We start from the raw sequence: 14,956 nt of genomic DNA, 5'->3' as shown, positions 1-14,956 counted from the left end.
TAAAAGCAGAAACAAGGTCAGGGAACTAACGGGAGGCGCTAATTGTGCTCAGTAATATAACTTCACCCTTGTTGGCCTGTCATCTTCACACTTCATTGAAAATCCATTAAAACAATTGCTGGGCCATTAACCCTGACTTTCAGGCAGAAGCTTCCCTCGGGCACAGTTTTGTGACTATATATGGTCCCTTCATTAATACTTAGTGTAATTGCTTGAAAGCGGGATAATTGTGATTACATACCACTATTTAAATAAGGGGGGGAGTGTTGCTGAAGATACCATCTTTTTTTCGCTTCTTTTTTAGTTTTCAATACAAGTGGACTCATCCCTCTCTGGGAAGATAATATTTTAACTTAAATTTTTAAACCAGATAGAGGGCTGATTACTCAATTTACTAAAGAATTTGCCATAGGATTCCTTAAATAGTGAGCTCCCAGAGCAATCAAATTATTTGACTTAGAAAATTTCAATTTGCTAGCACTTTCTCTGCATTACTTTCGCTAGCATGAAGATTGTATTTGAAAGAGAAACACAACTGCTAGTTAATACCCTGGTGATTGCTGAGAGGTAACTAAAGCCCCACGCTTACCAACAGGGTGGCCAGAAGCCACATTTTAAGGACACCTTGAAATTCAGTCGCAAAGCCAAGATAAGGCTCTGACATGCCAGCACACACCGGACAGACACGGGAACCCAGAGGGTCACCAGCTAGAGACGAGGAGACCCAGCGACCAGACGGCAGTTCAGACCTCCCGCAGGTAAACACTCCTTCTACCGGCTTGCTATAAAGCCAGCGGGAGGAGAGTAAACAGCCAGGGCATGCCCTTTCCCATAAAACAGCTGCTGTGCTTGCTCCTAGACATCCAGCTCCTACAGCCTTGACCTCTTGGCTGTGGAGCCACTTGGCTCGAGTGGCTTTTTCTTTTCATATTTTATCTTCCATTTTCTGTACTTAAAATGAGTCACATGAAACTTCAATGCCATCTTCTAGGGCTTGGGAGGGAGGGGACACGAAGTCTGTGTGATCACGGGAGTAGTAACTTATTACTAATTATTGCTAAGAACTGGATTTTGCAAATGATTTACTCTTTTTGCTATTTCTTAGAGCAAAGTCAAGGTTACCTCTATATTCACACCATGCTTGCTTGCTTGCATTTCCTTTTGATTTTGTGAGTCAGAGAGAAAGGTGTGGAGTCAACACGTGCTGAGAATTGCCCAGTAACCTGGGCAGCCACCCAGGGGCGTGTTCCATTTGTGAGCATCCAAGCAAGAAAAGAAAAGCTCCCAGGGTATATCACACACCAGCAAACACAGCCACACCAAGTCCAGGGACTTGAAGGATTGCAAATGTTTTTATTTGTAAAATAGAAACACTTGATCAGTAAATTGTCATCTGCTATAGCCATCATTTCATTTAAAAAATGAGTATGTTAACACCAACAAAGTCAGAAGGACAATCTCCAAGCATTCCCTCAAGAAAGATAGCTGATATTCTTACATTGACTTTATATATACAAATTTCCCATTTTGCTGCAGATTGGTGAAATTTTCCTCATGGGCCTACAAACGTCAGTGTAATAACAGAGATGGGGTTTGGAAACCACTGCCCTTGACCTGTGCTGTCCAATGCAATTGCCACACACGGCTACTGAGCACTTGGCTGGTCCAAACTGAGACATGCTGTATGTGTAAAATACATTCTGGATTCCAAAGACATAGTGCAAAAACAAAAAGAATGCAAAATACCCTCACAGGTAATTTTTACATCGTTTACATGTTGAAATTATAATATTTTGGATATGTTGGCTTAAATAAAATATACCATTAAAATGAACTTCAGTTTTTTGCTTTTGAAAAATTGGAAATTTTCAAATGATATGTAACTCATAATTCTCTTGGACAATGCTGCCTCAGTGATCAGCATCAATTGGCGAAGGTTAGATTACAGGTAGATTATAGCTTCTGAGCACATAAATATGCATCCTATCTATTTAGCAATACTGTATGAAATAAGTAGTACTTGAATTTATATTTTCATGCAGGGCAGCGTAGTCATGACTACAAGAAGCTTAATTTTTGCTATAAACTGGAGTGGGGGTGACTTGACTTGCTGTTCCCGGCCACACACTTGATACCTATTTCTACCGCTAGAGGGCAGTGGTGTATGTAAGATGTGAGCATTGAAACAACCATTAACTGAGCAGACCTTCTCCCTGCCCCCAGCCCCGCCAGCCCCTGCACACACAGTCCACTGCAAGGACTAAGCGGTTGTTAGAGCCCGTCCCTCTTAAGTGCTATATGCCTAGAGAACTAGGTAGAACCTGAGCTGTGCCTTGAAATGTGGGACTCCAACAGGGAGCAAAGCAGGGAGGCCCTTCTGTGTGCCGAAACCGGGTGTTCCAGGTCCCAGGCTGTAGGACCAGGTTTCTCGTCTTGGCTCTGCCACTAACAGAATGTGTGATCCTTAACAAGCCACTGGGTCTCGACTTCCTCCTCTATAAACCTGGAGGTGGATGAGGTAAACTTCGACATGTCTTCAAACCTCAACATGCCATGCTTTCAAAAGTAAACCCAGGGAGATGTGGCTCAGTGGTTGAGTGCCTGCCTCCCATACACGAGGTCCTGGGTTCAATCGCTGGTCCGGCACCTCCTTTAAAAAAAGGAAATCCTGCGGTCATGGTGTTATAATAGTTTTAATGAGGAGTTTACAGAGCAGTAATTATAGGACTCCTGGGCCCAATGGTATTATAAATTCATGCTTTAACGGCCATTTAATAATGATAGATAAAATACAAAAACTAAAGGCTGAAAAGTCATGACATTGCTCAAAAAGATCAACATCTCTGAGGATGAGAGCAGCAGGAACACAAGAAACACAACTCTCAGCAGGGCTGAGGTGTGGGCTCATTGGCTCCCGGACAGCTCACAGGCAGAGGTGACCAGGTGAAGTGGAGACTACCAAGTGAGGAGGTGTCCCCAAGCCAGTGACAGTGTGGGGCTCACACATCCCAAATCCAGGGGTGAAAAGAGTCATAACAAGCTGTTGCCAGTGATGCAGTGTTGCCAGTCTCTTACCTTCAATCAAGGAGTAGCCTGCCCAGTGATGGAATCAGCAATATCCCCAAATCTGACAGCATGGATACCTGAGCCAACATTAGAAAGTCTAGTTCCGGGGAGCAGATATAGCTCAAGCAGTTGAGTGCCTGCTTCCCATGTCCCGGGTTCGATCCCTGGTACCTCCTAAAAACAAACAAAAAAAACCAGCTCTCATTGGGGAGCAGATATAGCTCAGTAGTTGAGTACCTGCTTCCCACATATGAGGTCCTGGGTTCATTCCCTAGTACCTCCTTAAAAAAAAGTCTAATTTCAAACTGGGGGTTCAAGGAGCCAAGAGGAAGCAACTGCATAATCTCTATGCTGGGAAGGAGTGAGCACAAGGAGAAACTAACATTAACAATAATAATGCGAGAGTCTAAGAAATGGAGTCAATGTGCAATTTAAAATAGGCAATGGTAGGGGCTGAATTCACCTCAGATGAAGTAAATAATAAGGCAATATACCTCATATTTTTTAATGTAACATTTAATAAATAGATAAAGAGGGAAAAAAATAATAATGGGCAATCTAATACCAACTTTTAAAATAAGAATTCATTAGTTATTCAGTAAATATTTTAAGTATCTACAAGCTCCCAGCCTGTTTTAGGTATACTGATGATACAATAATAAACAATAAAAATAAATGACTATACTCATGGAGCTTATACTGTGAAGAAAGATAATTTTTTAAAATTATGCAATATGATGCCAACTAGCAACAGTGCTATGAAGAAATGTTCGCAATCCTCAAAGATATAAAGAAATGACAAAAATCATCTATAAAGCACTAAGGCATTATAAAACAACAAATAGGCAAAAAAAAAAATGAGAACATGTTGATATGAAACAACCAGTTAGACATTCTGGAAATGGAAAATATGGGCATTGAAATACATACACTTGGAAATACTGGAAAAACTATATGAAGTCATAATGAAAAAGATTCATTTAGAAGGCAGTATTGAAGAATTCACTCATAATATAGCACAACGAAAGAAAATATATTTTTAAATGTACAAAAAAAGCAGTTATGAGCCAGAAATGATAGACTGACAAGCAGTTCCTAACAAACTGCTAATAGGAATTCCAGAAGAAAAGAATAGAATGAATGAGAAGCAATGTTCAAAGTGATAATACCTTAAGTTTTCCAGTTTTAAAGTTACAAATTCTCGGCACTAAGAACCCTAGATATGGGTACACGGGAACTTGCTTTTTCACTATGATGTATCTAGGTGTCCATCCACCATAGTGAAACTGCAAGACACATACAGTAAAGAATTTTACCAGAGAGAACCATGCAGATTACCCACAAAAGGAAAAAAAAAGCTATGGTGGCACAGTCATCAGCAACAGAGCCAGAAAACATGGGAGCGGCTCTTGGAAAGTACCAAGTCACTGTCAACATAGAATTTTATGCCCAACTAAACTAGTATTCATTCAAGAGTGAAAGGAAAATAATATATACCTTTTCAGGCATACAATGACTAGAAGAAATTACCGCCCATGCGTCCAAAGTAAAAGACTTGCTATAGAATGAAATCACAAGGGAAATTACAAATTTAGACTGAACAACAAAAGCACTACATATCCAAGCAATAATAATAATAATAATAATAATAATAATGCCTATGATGTGTTGCTTCCAGCTATGAGTCAGGCATTATGTGAAACACTTCCCAAGCAACCACTTCACAGTCCTCAGAATCATGTTATGTACTAGTACTGTTAACCCTTTCGTAAGGATAAGAAAATTTTTTGGTACAAGGTACATAGACAGGAAGATTAGTCTGTATGAAGAGAGGGAGCTTATAAAGCACAAAAGGGAATTTACTGCCCCTTATGAATAAGAATAGGTGGGCTGTGCCATAAAACAAATTTTTGATAGGGAGGAGGTGGACAGCATTCTAATTTAGAAGGGTTTCACGCTGCGGGTTGCCCTGTGTTCTACTCACCTCTCCCTGCCGACCTGCCACCTTCCCTCAGGCCTGGGCTGGGCTTGCCTCATTTTAAATAGGACAATATCAAGAACACCTGCCCGGCTCAGAGGGAGAACTAGATTTCAAGGTGTTGTGGGTTTTTTTTAAAGATTTATTTATTTATTTATTTATTTCTCTCCCCTTCTCCCCCCACCTCGGTTGTCTGTTCTCTGTGTCTATTTGCTGCGTCTTCTTTGCCCACTTCTGTTGTTGTCAGCCGCAGGGGAATCTGTGTTTCTTTTTGTTGCGTCACTTCTCCGTGTGGGAGAACGCCATTCCTGGGCAGGCTGCACTTTCTTTCGCGCTGGGTGGCTCTCCTTATGGGCGCACTCCTTGCCCCTGGGGCTCCCTTACACGGGGACACCCCTGCTGGCACCTCACTCTTGGCGCTCATCGCCATCAGCACTGCGCATGGGCCAGCTCCACACGGGTCAAGGAGGCCCGGGGTTTGAACCGCGGACCTCCCATGTGGTAGACCGACGCCCCATCCACTGGGCCAAGTCCCCCGCCTAGATTTCAAGGTGTTTACAGAAACCACGCACTTAGACCCAAGGTTCTCACCCCCAGCTGCTCCCTGGAGTTTCCTGGGGAGCTTTCAAACATACCAATGCACCCCACTCCCCCCACCGAAGATTCCATTGGACTGACCAGGGGTGCCGCCTGGCAAGAGGCTTTTTAAATTCCCCCCGCGATTCTACTGGGCAACCAGGATTGAGAACCGCTGACCTAGAACTGGGTAAGATAAAGGGAAAACGTTCTCGCTGCTCCAGCAAGTTGAATTTGGGGGCAAGGCCCGGGCCCTCCACAGCCAGGACGAGCGCTCAGAGCCCGCCGGCCACAGCTCTGGGAGCCGGTTCCCCTTTCCAGGAAGGAAAAGGTAGTTCTTCTCTGAAATCAGAAAAGAGGAAGCCCGGGGTACTTGTCAGCAAAAGCAGCCGTTCTCCAGAAACGCAGGAGGGGAGGCCCCTCTCGGGAACTGACCGAATTCGAGTGGAGAGGACTAGGCTCAGGGGCGGTGTGAGGAGACAGCCCGGTCCCCCGCGGCACGGCCTCCCGTGGAAGGGACCCGGACAAATCACTTTGCTGTCAACCTCATCCCTCGATCTGGAAGGCACTTCTCTCCCCAGCTTCTCCCTCTCCCTCGGCCTCCTCTTCCTCCGCCTCCTCTGTGCCGTGTCCTCTAAATCCTGGTCATCGCGCCTCAGCCCGTCCCCCCCATTCCCAGCGCCGCCCGCGCCCCTGCGCTCCCGCCTCGCCCTCGGCCCGGGCCCCGCTCGCGTCGGGGCTGACGGCTTCGGGACCCCGCGGCGGGCTCCGCACGGAGACGCCTCCTAGCCGTCACGTGCCGACTGAATCACCTTCCGGTGTTCGCGACTCCCAGTCGCTTATTACGCAAAACCCAGCCTCCTTAGCAGAAGCTGCAAGCTCCCGCCTCCCCTCCTCCATCGCCGGGGGCTTCTGGAGGTGGGCCCTCTGCGGCCCCCGGGGCCCCTCTGCCCACCGCAAACCTAAGGCTCTGACCCCGACCCACTTGCTCCTCCCCCCTCCCCAACCCCTCTTCCCACCCTCCCGCTCCAGCTCACCCCCACCCCGCTCTCCTAGATGGTGGGCTATCTGCCTTCCTGGCCTTCTTCTCTTTTTCTCCTTGAAGTTAACTGGGCCCTGAGAGGAGGCAGAAACTGAAAGAACAGTGAGGTGACCGTGGCCCCTCGGTCACAGGACTCGCCCACTGCACCCCGGATCCAGCCCGGGCCTCGAAGGTGCAGCTCCCGACCAGCCCAGGAGAGGGAGCGAGAGAGGCCTGGCCGAGCGCCCCCGCAGGGCCACACGCCTCGCCTCCGCGAAGGCCTCCCTGGGCGCGCCCTTCGCCGGCTGAGCACCCGCTAAATGCCAGGCCCCGTGCCCGGCTCAGGCTACACAGCTGGAGAAGGCAGGAGCTTCCCGGGGCTTCAGGGGCAGGCAGTTGAACAGCTGCGGCCACACAGCCAGGTGACGACCACCGCGGAGTGGGAGGAAGGCCGCAGGAACAGAGGAGCAAAGTGGCTTCCGCCAGGCCCTGCAGGTGGAACCTGGCTGCCCAGGGCGCCTGGGCCGCGCTCCTCGCCTCCCCTTCAGCCTCACGCGCTGCCAGTCTCTTGTGTGAGGAGCCGGGCGCGGGTGCTCTGCCCGCACCTCCCACAGAAGCCCTCTGCTTTTCTCTCTGCGGCACTTCTCCCGCGGCGGAGGCCTCCTGCTCCTCCCGCCTCCTGCCACATCGCCAGCTCCCAGCTGGGCTTCCCTGCGGCCGCAGCTGCCCCACAAGGGCAGCAAGCGTCTGCTCTTCTTGCAAACTAACAAGCCCTCAGAATGCCCCGCTTCTTTCCAGTAGCCCAGGCTTGAAACCTTGGCGTCATCCTTCTTGCCTCATCCTCCCCCCAATCCAAGCAGTCACCAGATCCTGTCAATCATCTCCTGTCCTTCAAACCCACCCCTTTCCCACCCCCACGGCTGCCCGTTTGGCCTAAGACTCAGCCTCCCACTCGGGCTAGCTTGTTTCCCCCACAGCACCCTCAGTGGCCCGTGGCTCACCTCCTCACAGCGCTGCCAATAAAAATCATTCTGAGACCCTGCTGTGCAGGTCACTGCCCACCCGTCTCTCGAAAATGTTCTGTGCTCCCACAACGCCCTCGGGAGGCCCTCCCCTCTCTGACCTCTGCCTACCTCAGCTACCCCGTCTCCTATTCCTGCACCCAGACACCTTCTCCCCAGTGACTGCCAAACCTCAGCAGGCACAGGCATGCCCCTGGGCTTTTGGAATTGCAGGTTTCCCTACCTGGAATGCATTCTCCTCTTCCTAGTGGGTAAGGCAAATCCTTCCTTTGAGAGCCAGGGCAAGCCCACCTCCTCCAGGAAGCCTTCCTGAGATGCCCCAGCATCAACGTTTTCCCTTCCCCACTCTCCCACGGCACTTCCTATTGGTTGCACTCCCTCAGTCAGATCACTGGCTGCCTTGAGGGTCGAAATTATCTTTCTGCACACACATCCTATGTCCCCACACTCATGGTCAGTCTTTTGTGGGCAGACACTGTGTCTTCAGTTGAGCCAGACTGCCGGCAGCCAGCACCAGGCTGCACAGCACAGAGGCGTTCTGTAGGACCGTGCTGACAGCATTCAAGGGTTTTCTGTTCAACAACTTGCTGCCCCATTTCCCTTTTGGAAAGCGTTTTTCAGAAAGCCAGAGACCTGCTCCCTACCTGAGGTCCCACAACAAAGGAGTGCCTGAAAGAGAGGAAAACTCGCCTGCTTGCACCCAGGTCCTTCAGCCCAGAGAGCGCCATTTATGCCCAGAGGTCAGGGCTGAGCACCACAGGCATCCACTGGAAAGAAAGCATAAGAAAGCCCCGGGTGGGTATAGCTTGGTGGTTGAGCACCTGCCTCACATGCACGAGTTCCTGGGTTTAATCCCCAGTGCTTCTTGGGGAAAAGAGTACTACAGAAGTGCAAAGATTGTTTATTAACATGTGTCAATAAAACAAGGAAGGAAGGAAGGGAGGGAGGGAGGAAGGAAGGGAGGAAGGAAGGGAAGGAGGGAGGGAGGAAGGGAGGGAGGAAGGAAGGGAGGGAAGGAGGGAGGGAGGAAGGAAGGAAAGAAAGACGGCCATCCTCAGGAAGTGAAAACAAGGAAGATGCCCCATCCTGGGGGACTTATAAGCAAGCTGAAATGGAAGTCCAAAAGAGAGCGCACCTTCCCTCAGAGAAGAAGGCGACAATGCTGTGAGCCTCGCTTTGGGACCAGGCCCGACCCACTCCCGCGGGTCCTCAGAAGTTCCCCGGCCTCCCGGGGCCCCTGCTGACCGGTAGCTGAGGCTTTGGGGACCTCCCTCTCTGGGCCTTTGTGAGGACTGAGAACATGACGCCCACTGGGTGAGGAGCAGCCGACGCTGTGATTGGGGTGGGCGTTTGGGTTGTATAAGTAGTCTGGTTGTGGTTGTGCAGTTGTGGTTTGTGCCTGCTGGGGTTGCTGCGCTTGTGGAGCTGTGGTTGTTATGGTTGTTGCACTTGCGGTCGTGTGGCGTTGCGGGCGAGAGTTTGCTGCGGTGGTCCTCGCGTGGCTGTCACGGGTTCTCCCAGGGAGGGGCGGCCTCTGGACATCTGACATCATCTCATCCCACCGCAGCAGCTGGGCCGTGCCCTAGCAACAACAAAGAAAGGGAAGGACAGGGAGAGACATTTTCTCCAGGCGAGCAGATGTTGCAGAAGAACACTGGAGCAACCCCGCCCCGCCAACCCCACCACCCTCTCTCCTGGGCTGTCGATGACTCCCCCGCCCAGTGGCGGTGGGCGCCGCTTATCTGCTTATCCTGAACTGAAGCTGAGGCCTAATGCAAACCCCGAAGGAGCCGTGCAGCCCCACCTCCCTTGCCAAGGCAGCTTCCGGGTGCAGAAACCCATCATCTGCACCACCAGAAATAGACCCTTTCCCATCCCACTGCCCCGGGATGTGTCAAGCCAGGCCTGGCTGGACAGCGCTGAGGGCCTGGGGGTGCTGGGCACACAGGCTTCCTGGTGGGGGGTGCCTCCATACTGGGAAGACGTGATCCTCCACAGTTCACGGATGCCCGTGCAGAGGCGCCAGCCTGATGCCCACCTCCTTGACCCTGGACCCCCAAGTTGGCACAAAGCAGAGTGGGCTGGTCCAGCCCTCCTGCAGGCAGGACCCAGGCGCACCTTGCTCACCTCCACCCGTTACTCTTCAAGAGCCCCACGAGAAGATCAGAGCCTCAGGGAGACCTCACGGTTTGCCCAGAATAGCAGGTAGTGACTTTGGCCTTGGTCCTCAGGTGGGAATTTTACATCTGCCTGCAGGGGACCTGGCTCCTGTGCAATAGACACCACCCCCCAACTGCCCCCAATCATGGATGTATTTGTTTATTTAAAATGTATTAATAGAGGGAAGCGGATTTGGCTCAATGGATAGAGCATCTGCCTACCACATGGGAGGTCCAGGGTTCAAACCCAGAGCTTCCTGACCCGTGTGATGAACGGGCCCACGCGCAGTGCTGATGCACACAAGGAGTGCTGTGCCAAGCAGGGGTGTCCCCCACATAGGGGAGCCCCACGTGCAAGGAGTGCTCCTCGTAAGGAGAGCTACCCTGTGCAAAGAAAGTGCAGCCTGACCAGGTGTGGCGCCACACACACAGAGAGCTGACGCAGCAAGATGACACAACAGAAAGAGACACAGATTCCGGTGCCACTGACAAGAATGCAGACGGACACAGAAAAACACACAGCAAACGGACACAGAGAGCAGACAACAGGGTGGGGGGAAAGAAATAAATTTTAAAAATAATAAAAAATATATTTTTTAAAAATGTATTAATAGATAAGATTTGGTTAAATAGTCAAAATGTGCAAAAGGGATTACAGTGAAATATTCCCCATTCATATTGTTTTCTTAGCCTCCCAGGGATAGCCTATGAATATACTAGCAAATATGCACGCATACACATATGGGGGCATGGCATGGTGATTAAACACTGGAGCCGGCCTACCTCAGTTCAAGACCCTCACCAGCCACACACCTTGGGCAACTTCTTTGTGCCCCAGTTACCCACATTTGCAGAACAAAAATAATCCTAGTACCTACTAAGTAGGATTGTTGTAAGGTTAAAAAAAGAGAGTAAGAATGAGCTTGAAAGATGTCCTGACCATACATATTAGCTCTTAATGATATATAGGTTCCTTTCTTCCCATTTACACAAATATTGGCACACTGTTTTATGTACACAGTTCCACATCTTAATACACTTCAGATGTATCTGGGCGCTCATTCCCATATCAGTACATAAATAGCTTCCTTATTATTTTTTTGGAGCTGCATAGTATTCCATTGCCTCAATGCACCATCATCTATTTAGCCTTTTTTTTTTTTGATGGACATTTAGATGGTTTCCAACCATTTACTCTTGCAAAAAATGCTGCAGTGAGTAACTTTGTGCATACTTTATTTCATCTAAAAAAGATTTTAAAATTCTTAGAAGTTGGATAATGTAGGGTAGGATAAGTAGATTTGTAACTTTTGCCATCCATGGAAATTGTATGAATTAAAGAGCCCCATCAACAAGTTATAAGTTTCTGCCCTCCATACCTTCACCAAAAGAATATATCTGCAAACTTTTGATCTTTGTCAATTCGGTAAATGAAAACTGGTAAATGCTAGTAGTAGTTTTACTTTACAATTTCTTGTTATGATTAAAATGAAACAGCTTTTTATATATTTATAAACCATTTGTGTTTCCTTTTCTGTGAACTCACCGTTCAGATCTTTTGCCCATTTTCTTACCACAGAATTAGTCATTTCTCTTATCAATTAGTAAAAGGTCTTTATGTATTGGAAAGATTAGCAAATTCTTTCCTGGCTTGACATTACTGTTTTGAATTTGCTTTTGCTGGTTTTTCCATACATAATTTTTAATGAAATAGAAGTTATCTTTTTTCTCTTTATGACTTCTGGATTTTGTGCCATACTTTAAAAAAGTTCTTTCCTATTCCAAAATGATCATAAGATTATTTTTTAATCTCCCATGTTTTCTTCTAGCATTTTTTCAAAATTTAAATCACTGATTTCTTCTGGTATGTATCTTGATACAAGAGGTAAGGTATGGATCCAACTTAATTTTTTTTCCAGATGGCTACCCAGTTGTCTCAACACCATTTATTGAATAATTCATCTCTCTTCCCCAATGATTTGAAATGCCAGCATTATCATAAACTAAATTTCCAATAAATTTTGGTCTATTTCTGGACTTCCTGTTCTGTTCCTACTCCAAGATGTCCTACACCATTTTAATTATTGTAGTTGTATATGCATTATATCTTATAACCCTGGTTTCCCATTCATTTTTCTTGTTTCTTTTCCCATATGACCTGTTATTTTTATTGGGATGTTTATTGGGATTTCTTTGAAAGTACAACAGGTTAACTAAAGCAAAACTGACACCTTCATGATGTTGAACCAGACTTTGATGAATTACATTTAGAAAAGAATCCATTTTACCAGATTTTAAAAAATTGATCTGATTTGTATGTGGCCAAGCAAAGGTGATTCGGGACCTCCTCAGGGCCCAGAAGTTGCTTTGACAGGATGTTCACTGAACATGAAAAAAAAACTCATATAAATATCAATGGAAACATGCACCTAGCTCCCTAGTTGGGTTTCTTATAATCAAGGACAAGAGTTCCTCTGTGACTATTTTGAATCTAAGGGGAAGAAAAGAAGCCGCCACCTCTCTCTGCATCCAAATAGTCATAAATAATAATATTAGTAACAATAATTACAATTGCTACCATAATACTATCTAATACATGTTTCGGGTGCTTTATATATGTCATTTTATTTAATGTTTACAACAATTCTAAAATGTAGGTATCATGCTCCACAATTTAAAGATAAGAAAACTAAGGCTCAGAGGGGTTAAGGAATTTGGTTAAGATCACAGTTTAATTTGAGGTGCCTGTGCATTTTTTCGGGATGCCATCCTGCCTCTCTTGTCTTCCGTGTCCCCCAACTTGCAGCAACAAGATGGCTCTGCCTCCAGTGGCAAACGTTTCTCTGGGCTTTTTAGCGAGTACATCTTCCCAATCAGGAAGAAGTCCAGCCTGAAATTCTGGAACAGACACACCGCAGGCCACCCAGCCACGGAAAGCCTTTGCCTGTTGGAACCACACGGGTGCAGAAGACACTGGGCCAAGCTCTAATGAAGAGCGAGGGGAGAGAAATTAGGACAGGAGCTGAGCAAGCAGGGGCAGGCGCAGCTGCAGCAGAGGGGGCACCTTGGCCCTTGTCGGTCGCTCGGCACTGGCCTCTAGCCTGCACGTGCACCTGCCAGGCACACCCCACCCCGCCACGCCCAGCAAGTTCATCCTGGCCATCCGGCAACTGCCCTCTAATGAAACAAACAAGCAACGTCCTGTGTTTGAGGTTTCAGTGGGTGCCGTTGGCCAGGTCTCAAGGGGCACCACAGAAGATGGGCACAGGGCGGCCGGAGGCCCAGATCAGCAGCCAGAGCTCACTGGCAGGGCTCCCAGCGCTGCCAGCCGAGCAGATTACCAGGGCCTGGGGCCGAGAGATAGGGACATTCTGATCCAGCCCCTAGAAGGGCAGGACTTTATATAGCAACCTGAGGAGGCTGCGAGGGAATGTCCTGGCTGAGGGCCTCTCTCGCCAAAGCAGAGAGGGGAGTGAGTGGGCGGGAAGGAGGCAGCTTTATAAATAACCCCCGAGTGCGGATCTGCACGGCAGCCTTCTCAGCAATGCCTAAGGGGGAGGAGGGAAGCATTTATAGATGATTTCTTAAATTTCCTTTATACTTCTCTATAGATTCCAAGTTTTCTCCAATGAACTGGAATTCTTTTTATGGTCAGCAAACATTAATACAACTTTAAGGAAAAAACAAAAGAGAGCCATCAAAGGATGGCTTTTCGTGAACATCTTCAGCCTGCCCACGAGATGCCCTGCCATTTTACGGTTCTCTCCCCTTCTCTAATCTCTTCCAGAGGGACCTTCAGTGTGCCTGTACTTGGGGCTGCTGGGAGATCTGATCAGTTTCCTCAATTCCCTGGGGTTCCTGCGTTCCACATGGCCCCACTGATTCAGTGCCCTTGTTCGTTGGCTTTGCCTCTTAAGGAGGCAGCCACACCCCTCATGCCTGCTGGGGTGCCCACGGTCACTCAGGCCTGCCTGTGCTGCCAGCTTCCTGGCCTCCAAACATGAGCCGAGTAATGAGAAAAAAGCTATGGAATCCCTGCATTTTGTACTTTCTGGGCCTCGGGTCCCGTAAAATGGGGATGAGAAAAGCACCTGCCTCATGGAGTGGAGAAGAGGATCAAAATAAGAGAGTCTTATTTTATAAAGTGCCTCACACTTTATTGGGAATGCCCAATTAAATATTAACTGCTGTAAATCCATCAGGCACCCTCTCCACACTCCCGCAGCCCCTGAATGACCATCCATACCAAACTTAGCCAAGACGACTTGCCGTGTTTCCAAAATTAACTCCACCCAGGAGGCAGCAAGAATCAGCACTGTGACACTGGCGCTGATTCGGAGCAGCAGTTGCAGACGTACTTTGAGAGGTGACAGGTTCCTTGGAATAAATAGTTAGGTTTCCAAGTGCCTCCTAATAAGGAAATAGTCCTCATTTGGCTGTATGAGTCATGGTAGGGTTGCCAGCTAAACAGAAAATGAATAAACACATCGTTGCCTTATAGTGATGACTTCCTGTAGTTCAGGGCACGGCTCTGGGGCAATTGTTCAGAGACAAAAGTCCATCTCCATTTATTGAGCAAGTGCTATGCGGAAAGACACTTTACTAAGATTCAAAAGTAGAACTTTAAGAACAGGGAGGGGGACATTTGTGGCTCATGTGGTTGAGCCCCTGCTTCCCACGTGGGAGGTCCCAGGTTTGGTTCCCGATGCTCCTAAGAAAAACAAAAGTAAACAACAAGCGAAACAAACCAAAAAACCAACTCAGGGGAGCCGATGTAGCGCAGTGGTTGAGCGCTGGCTTCCCACATACGCAGTCCCAGGCTCAATCCCCAGCTTCTGGCACCTCAAAAGACAAAACAAAACCAATTTAAAAGAACAGCAACAGAAAGTCCCTCCACTCTGAAAGAGATCACAGCCTAGTTGAGGACATGAAATGCAGATTTAGAAATAGAAAGCTCACTCAGCAAAGCACAATATGATCCATGCAGCTGATAAGGCTGCATAGTTTAGAAGAGAGTTCACGCTGGGACCTGGTGGTAGGAGCAGGCCTCCTGGAGGAAATGAACACCAACACGTGGGCACCAGGCCTGGTAGCTCCTGATGCAATCAGGGTAGATTCTCAGAGAAACAGTCTC

At 48.0% G+C, this 14,956-nt stretch overlaps 1 long non-coding RNA gene across 3 annotated transcripts in view; it reads right to left on the bottom strand.

Annotated features, from left to right (window-relative positions):
* Positions 1-1,333: 1,333 nt before the first annotated feature.
* LOC111764946 (uncharacterized) overlaps positions 1,334-14,956 on the bottom strand; it is a 32,422-nt gene continuing 18,799 nt past the window's right edge. The window contains exons 6-8 of one of the 3 annotated variants that reach the window (XR_011645520.1): positions 8,909-9,245; positions 3,076-3,240; positions 1,334-2,650 (exon numbers count right to left, since the gene is read on the bottom strand). This is a non-coding gene — a long non-coding RNA (uncharacterized lncRNA). Of the gene's footprint in view, positions 2,651-3,075; positions 3,241-6,677; positions 9,246-14,956 lie in introns of those variants that run through there. The other 2 variants (XR_011645518.1, XR_011645519.1) reach the window with 2 other exon arrangements.

This window comes from Dasypus novemcinctus, chromosome 13 (genome assembly GCF_030445035.2).
Source record: "Dasypus novemcinctus isolate mDasNov1 chromosome 13, mDasNov1.1.hap2, whole genome shotgun sequence".
NCBI classification, from domain to species: domain Eukaryota; kingdom Metazoa; phylum Chordata; class Mammalia; order Cingulata; family Dasypodidae; genus Dasypus; species Dasypus novemcinctus.
This window is presented reverse-complemented; position numbering and strand designations above follow the sequence as displayed.